Raw genomic sequence first — 7858 nt, 5'->3', positions numbered from 1 at the left:
GCCAAAGTAATCCTGAGGAAAAATGACAAAGCTAGCAGTATCACAATACCTGACTTCAAATTATATTACAGAGCCACAATAATAAAAACAGTATGCTACAGGCACAAAAACAGACCCATACCAAGACCAGTGGAATTGAACAAATGAAGCCATAAATAAACCCATGCATCTTTAGCCATCTGATTTTTGACAAAGGTGCCAAAAACATACATTGGAAAAAAAGGTGGAGTTTTTAACAAGTGGTGCCAGGAAAACTGAATATTCACACATAGAAGACTGAAACTAGACCTGAATTTGATCAGTGCTTGTAAGTCATTTCTTATTTTCCAATTTGGTTTGTTAAGATTGAGGATTTTCAAAGCTATTAAGTCATACATATTTAGTAGTAATTTTTAGGTGGTCTTTTCTAGAACTTTACTATTTAAGCAATAATAAGGTAAATTGTCATTATTATTTTTATGTTTACATTATTTATAAGTCAATAAACTTCAAATTTGCTTGCTTTATTTTCAGTTTTGTCTGCCATTACAGCTTTCATATAATGTAATTGAAAATAAGTAAAGTATATGTAAATGAGGTCAGATTCTTCAGGTATAAAACACCTATGTTAACAGTCAGATTTCATGGTAAATTATCTTTGTATCGATTAGCATGTTGTTTCAACTTTGATATCCAGTTTAAACATTTTTAAGCCTTTAAAATGGAAATAAGTCCTCTCCCTTGCCAACTTGAGTGAAGATTAAATGTTAATATATATGAAAGACCAGGCAGTGTTCCAGGTACATAATAAAGACTAAGGAAATTTCAGTTCTCATTTCTATGTATACCCCATACTTTGTGAACTCCATGCATTTTTAGGACTTACTCTACCAGAAATACACTTCTGACTCCTTATGTATGCTCACATCATACCCAGTCTTCAAAGTCAACTTCAAATTAACTACTCCAGTTCTCTGACTTAATTAACTTTCCCGGAGGCTGCCTTTTCTTTCTTTGTACTCTTATGGCACACTATACTTTATTATGGCACAAGCAACATTTTGTACTGCATATTGTAAATACTTTTCTATACATTTAATTTCTCCAGTGATAGGCAAAATTTCTGAGGGTGGATTTTTATTGTCTAACTCATCATTTATAAATTCTCTATGAATAAAGACAATTGCCAAAAAATTAAACACAAATTCTTCGAATGGAGCTCTGCTATCCTTTCTACGTCATCTCTTTGATGAAGTAAAATATATGTGAAGGTAAGAAGATTGACTTCAAAATTACCTTATTGGCCTCTTTCCTATTATCTTATACTAGCACTCTATAATTTCAATATTTGCAAATATTTGTGCATTTCAGAAGACCATAGGCTGAGATACTCTTTTTGCAAAGAGAATTTATTCATCATAAGAATTTATCATCCTTAAATTTCTGTCTATCTCCATACCCAGATGATGATAATTTACCTTCAGTGTTGTATAACAGATTTTTGTTTGGTTATTTGAACAAGATTCCAGTACCTTTACACCAATGTGTAGAATCTGTACTGTACATATTTAGATATAGTCAACACTAGGTAAAGACTGCTAAATCATTTCACTTTACTGCAAATATATGCATTTTTTGCTTTATTTCTTACTTGCTAATATCTTCTCTTGATACTTAGCAGATCTTGTTTTAATTGTCTGCTTTGTGGACCACGCACACTACAAATTCTTTGATCACATGCAATGGGGATGTTCCTCAAAGGGAAAATATTTACACTTGTTTCCACAATAGCAAGTACTTAAGAAGGTGAGAGTGAGCTTAGGTAAAAGCTTAAGGATATGAAGCAAGTAGAAAATGCACAGAAGTCAATTTCAGAAAAGTAAAGGACCTTTCAGGATTTCTTAAATCAAGTGTTCATTCTACTAAGTTAATGATTTAATTAATTCAAATATCCGAACATGCAATGATGGAAAAATTAGTAACTGATGAATTGGTTTCACAATAAGAAATAATTAGGAAGAGAAGGAGGGTCATAACTTTATCTATGAAGACACAAATTTTTGGGATTTAAACTAAGTAATTTTGAGCCCCCTGGTGTTTACCATAGGCTGTGTTCTTTCATTGGCTATATAGAAAGAGGAGGCAAAGAAAACCTACTCCATACAAACCTCAGCCCAGAACCTTTACCTGGTCTGTGTTGCAAACGGGTAGACATGAAGAAGAGAATAATTAATTAATTAATTAATTAATTAAGAAACTTTAAAACAAAGTTTTCTGTTTCTGGATGCTATTAAAATTTTTGTGTGCACATTTCTTAATGAACTTATGGCAGGATTGTATGTATAGCTGAGAAATATTGTAAAGATTGTCTTTATTATGTGCAATCTAGTGAATCGAATACTTCCAAAAGCCAAACTGTTTGTTTCATAGATTATTAGAATTGAGAGGGACCTTACAAATCATTCACACCAACCATTCAACTTTACTTTTAGGCAAACTCAGCAAGCACTAGAGAAAAATAACTTTCCTGTAAACACCCAGTTAGTGAGTGAGAAGACAATGCTCAGAACTTTTTCTGTATATAAAACTATGCCTACTGCTTGCTATTCAGTTCTTTAACTTCTTTCTACTGGGTTAAATCATTTTTCTTTATTCCTTTTTACATTCCCATAGTTTGAAAGTTACATTTTCTATTTCCATTCATAGCTTCAGTTTTTAGTATATGTAGTTGATCTAATGAAGCCCAAAGTTAAGTAGTAACTTTCTCCTACCTTGGAATAAATTGCAGGCCTTAGAAGAGAGACAAGAAAATGTTGCTGCCTCAACATGAGACAGTCTCTTCTTTCCTTTCTTGCTAGCAGAATCACAATTTTGTCCAAATATTGAGAAACAATAAATGAAAGTGAGCCTATCATTAGATGATAAATCATAATTGCTGTAAGTCAAACAGGAAAACCTCATTCCTTTCTGCTAGTATTTGGCTAGAAAACAGAGTATGTATGCCATTTGTGACTAATGGGGTATAAGGAGAAGCCACTTTCAAACTAATGGAAAAAGCATTCTAATCCAATAAAATAGAGATATAAGAGAAGCTATTTTTTATTGCCTTCTTTCTACTTTTGAATATAACTGTGTGAGAACATGAACTTTAGTTGCTGTGGCCGTCATCTGACTATGAGGGGAAATAGCAGAGTCACTGTAGAAGACAGAGCACAAAGAAGAAGAAAGATTTTTTTTCTCACTGGCATAACTTTGCTGTTGCAGCAAACTGTGTACTGCTAATTTCTGTGCATTTGTCTAATCAAAAACTGTATGTATTTATGATATTTTTCATAATGTTTTGAAATATATACACATTGTAGAATAACTATATTGAACAAATAATAGATACATTGCCTTATATTCTTACCTTCATGTGTTGAGAACACTTAAAATCTGTTCTTTCAGCAATTTTCAAGTATGTAACTCATTGTTATGAACTGTAGTCAGCACTGGACTTCTTGACATACAAAATAATAATTGTTTCCAATTAGTAAGATTCCTTTAGAATTGTTTTTTTTGTCACAATCAAAAACTTATTTGAATCTTTGCATCTCTCTTATATCTTACATATTTTTATACAATTTTAGTTATAGGTTATGTTACTGGTTTATAGAATCAATTCTTATGTAGATTAACAAATATTCTTACTAAAAATTCCTTCTTATATTTCATTGCCTTCAGGCTTCCATTTTCTACTATACCAAGTTCACTCTAATATTTATTTCTATGAGTTTGTTACTGACAAACTCTCTTACTCATTACATGAGAAAGTATTTTGCCCCCACTAATGAATGATATTTTACATATAAATATAATTCCACACTTACACCTATTTTCTTCTATCACTTGAAGATATTTTTCCATTGTCATCTGCCTAGAATGGCTGCTATTGAAACTTGACTCTTAGTTTGTCATACCTTGGTAAGAATTTGTGTAAGATTATCTCTTAGACTTTGATAGTTTCTAATTTAATTTCAGTATATCTAGAGATAGAATTATTCCACTTCATTCTGCTTGAGAATTGCTGTGCATACAGATACTGAGAATGCATGTTTTTATAATTGCAGAAGGATCTTAAATATAAAATCCTTAAATATTAACAATATTCCAATCCCTAATGAACACATAACATTCTTATTGGGTTTTTTAAGGATCATTAAATAACTAGCCCATAATTTCAATCTTAATAAACTTCTGTAATTTATTCTGGATAATTTCTTCAGCACATTTTTCATTTTTATTTATCCTGTCATCTGCTGTTAATACACTATTTTTAAAAGACTAGTTTTTTTTTTTTTCTAAATAAACGGTGTAAGGACAAAAGAAGCAGAAAGTTCACTTTCCTCATTTTACCTCATTTTGCAAATTTGATTTTGGAAGGTGTCTATGTTTAAATAATTATAAAACATATAAAAAAAGTCTATCAAGATGGAGAATGGGAAATAAAAGTTATAGAAAATAAAGCAACATAAGAGAAGAACTCAAATTCATATTGTCAGTAACATAAGTACATGTGATATATAGGTGCTTTAAGAACAAAATTACTGCCAACTAATTTTTAAATGTTTCAAATAATGGGATTTCAGTAATGATATTAATATTAATATTGGTATTAAGTCAATGCGTGTATACACTTACGTGTATATGTGCATGTATATATATGCATCTAAGTTTTATTATTAAGAAAAATATCTTTTCAATATGACATAAGTTATATAAAGAACCTATTAACCCTATACATGAATTAATAATATCCTCAAGAACCCAATGCATTCTTTCTTAAAATAGGATCCACCTTAACAAAAAAAAAAGAAACTAATGCTTTAAAATTATGTATTTTTCAACTAATGAAAATGTTCTCTCATTTTGAATTTGAAATGTAATTCTTACTATCATGCTCACTTCATCTGCTTCGCATTGTCTTTGGCAGACATACAGAAAATCAGAAATTCAAATAGATGGGAGCTTGTATTACATTCAAGAGACCAGATCTCATGGAGCTCTGAAGGTCAAACAACTTGGGAAAAGTCTATCAGGGTTGACTGGTGGAAGGAGAACAAATCACAGAATGTCAACAGCCAAATACTATCTTCCTTTCCCAACTTTGGAGACAGTATTTTCATTCAGAAGCCAGGAGACTCTGAATTGTTCAGTCATTTTCTCATCACTGCAATAAAATTATATTTTTGATGTTAGGTCTGGTTTTGTGTGTATTGTAGGATAAAGTAAAGGTCATATACTTCTTTGAAAACCAGTGTTTGGGGCATTTGAAAAAGGAAGTACAAAGGTAAGATGTATGAAGTTAAGTAGAAAGCTGTGGCCTTATGTTTGATTTGGTGACATCAATATGAAAACCTGAAGCACTTATATCTTTAAAATTATCTATTTCCTTGAACTTTATGGAAGACGTCTACGAAAATGATGAATCAGTAAAGATGACCACACCTAGCACCCAGATAACAGTCTCTAAACAAATTTCAACTGAAGGAAGCAGAAATCCTTGAGAAATGACTGTCTTAAGGGCAGGAAATTTTGTTGATGAGCCTGACACATCCTACTCCAAAACTCAAGTAAGCTAGCAAAGACTAGTAGAATGATATGAAAGGACTCATGAACCTACTTAAATGAGATCACATATGCCTAAAACTGGACCGTTTGAGCATCAATGAGGGTAATAACTTCATTTGATTCAACACAAAATTATGTTTAAAATTATTTTTTAAATTATGCAAAATTTCATCACTGATAACATTTCATAACACATTATTCTGAAAACTGGGAAATGAAAGGAAATCTTTAAGCATAAGCCTTGTTTTTTCTTGTACTAATTATACTTCAGAGTCTTGGGAGAACTGTTTTGTGCATAGAGCACATAGGTAAGTGAAATGAGCTTAAAATTAAACAATCATGTGTAACTACTCCTTAAAAAGCAGTAAAATGTATACCATTTGGGTATATGATGTATCCAAAGTAAAACAGATACTAATATGTGAATAAGAGAACATTATAGTGAGAAAGTAAACAGAATAGATTTTTTTTCACTACTGATTGGACCAGACACTTGTACTTAACATCGTATTAAAAACAAACTTTCTTTGTCTCCTTTTTTCCTGCCAAGGAGACAAATATTTTATGAATCATCTCTGGACTGACTTTAGAAATTGGGCTGTAGAGTCAGGGAGAAGAAAACAATATTTTTGTAGAAGAGGGATGGAAGTTTTGTTCCTTTTTCCAGATTTGCTATTCATATGAATAAAGTGAATAGATAAATCAAGGGAATATGTACATACCAATTATAAATCCTTCTGTGTACATATAAAAGAAACCTGACATAATGGCTTAAATAATAAAGACAGAATTTATCCTCTGGAAAAGTCAAGCACAGAAAATGCTAGGCAGTGCATGCTGCAAAGGAGATGGCTGTGTGGCTCATCCCCTCACTGAACAGCATTTACAGGATGTCCATGATGGTGACGAAGCTGATCAGGAAAAACATGGAGGGTGGATGTGAGGTGAAAGTCCACGTGGATGAGAAAGATCATGTTATTCCAAATGCCAGGAAGGTGAACACAAAAAGAAATGAGGGGTAATTGCTATTGCTGAACAAACCCAAGAAGTCAACCACAGCAGACAGGAAGTCAACCACAGCAGACAGGCATTCACCAGGGATCTGGATCAGTTTATTGAGCAGCTAGATGGGTACAAATAGCTTAATGAGAGCAGAATGTGGTGACTGTATTAAAACTCTACTGAATTCTTAAATATTTGGATACAGAAGTGGGGCTAGGTCAAAAGAAAACTTTTCATTAATAATGGATTACCATAATCCCTAAGAGGAATCTCTGGGTTATTAAATAATTCAAGGTTACTTAATTTACCACGTACATTGGAGGAAGCCCATCCCCAGTTGCAGCAGGATGCATTCTTTTTTTATTTATTCATATATACATACATTGTTTGGGCCATTTTTCCCCCTGCCCCCCAACCCCACCCCCACTCCTTCCTTTCTCCCCCACCCCCCTCACTTCCTCTTCTCCAATTTTGTTGAAGAGAAGACAGAAGCAATAATAAGAAAGACATAGCATTTTTGCCAATTTGACATAAGGATCGCTATACAGAGATATTCCTAACATTGCTTCCATGCACATGTGTATTACAACTCGAATTGATTCATCTCTACCAGACCTCTTCACTATTTCCCAGTCTGCTTACCATAGTGACCTCTATCGTTTTAAGGTTACTGTATTCTACAGTGAACACATCAAATACTTTCAAGTTTTGAGTTTCCTACCTTTCCCTATTCTTCACGCATGTGTTCTCCCCTTAGCATGTGAACTATGTCCAATAATATTGCTGCATTTGTTTTAGGTCTTAAGTCCAAGTGAAAACTTGGAATTGTTTCTTGATATTTCATAATAGAATTTATCTAATCCAGACATGTCTTTGGAGGAATGTAAAATAGTGATCTGTGAATAAGAGAAACGTTCACTCTAAATTTCTAAAAGAGTGTAGGATAAACTAAAATATATATTCCGCCATTGAGGGGGTAAAATTAAATAAATATTTGACATACCAATTAAATGGTTTGCTAGACTATAAATTTTATGGGCATTGCAAAATGATATCAAGTTCAACCTGAAAATAAGAATATATGGAAAACAAGAGGAGAAAGAAGAAAATAATTAGAAAATGATGCAAAAGGATGGCAAAGAGAATGGAAAAAGCAACAAGTGATGGGGTAAACAGAAGTTACATAATTTGTAAAAATTCTTTACATGAATATATTAAGACATGTACATATTAGGGGACTTCGTCTTTCTAATACTTACATTTGTTT

At 32.3% G+C, this 7858-nt stretch overlaps 1 non-coding gene across 1 annotated transcript; it reads left to right on the top strand.

Annotated features, from left to right (window-relative positions):
- The first annotated feature begins 2064 nt into the window (after positions 1–2064).
- On the top strand, positions 2065–2196 carry LOC141420156 (small nucleolar RNA SNORA51). Its single transcript, XR_012444842.1, has one exon. It is a non-coding gene; the product is annotated as a small nucleolar RNA SNORA51 (small nucleolar RNA).
- The last annotated feature ends 5662 nt before the right edge of the window (positions 2197–7858 follow it).

This window comes from Castor canadensis, chromosome X (genome assembly GCF_047511655.1).
Source record: "Castor canadensis chromosome X, mCasCan1.hap1v2, whole genome shotgun sequence".
Taxonomy (NCBI): Eukaryota; Metazoa; Chordata; class Mammalia; order Rodentia; family Castoridae; genus Castor; species Castor canadensis.
Note: the sequence above shows the minus strand (reverse complement) of the source record. Positions and strands in the feature narration are given on the sequence as shown.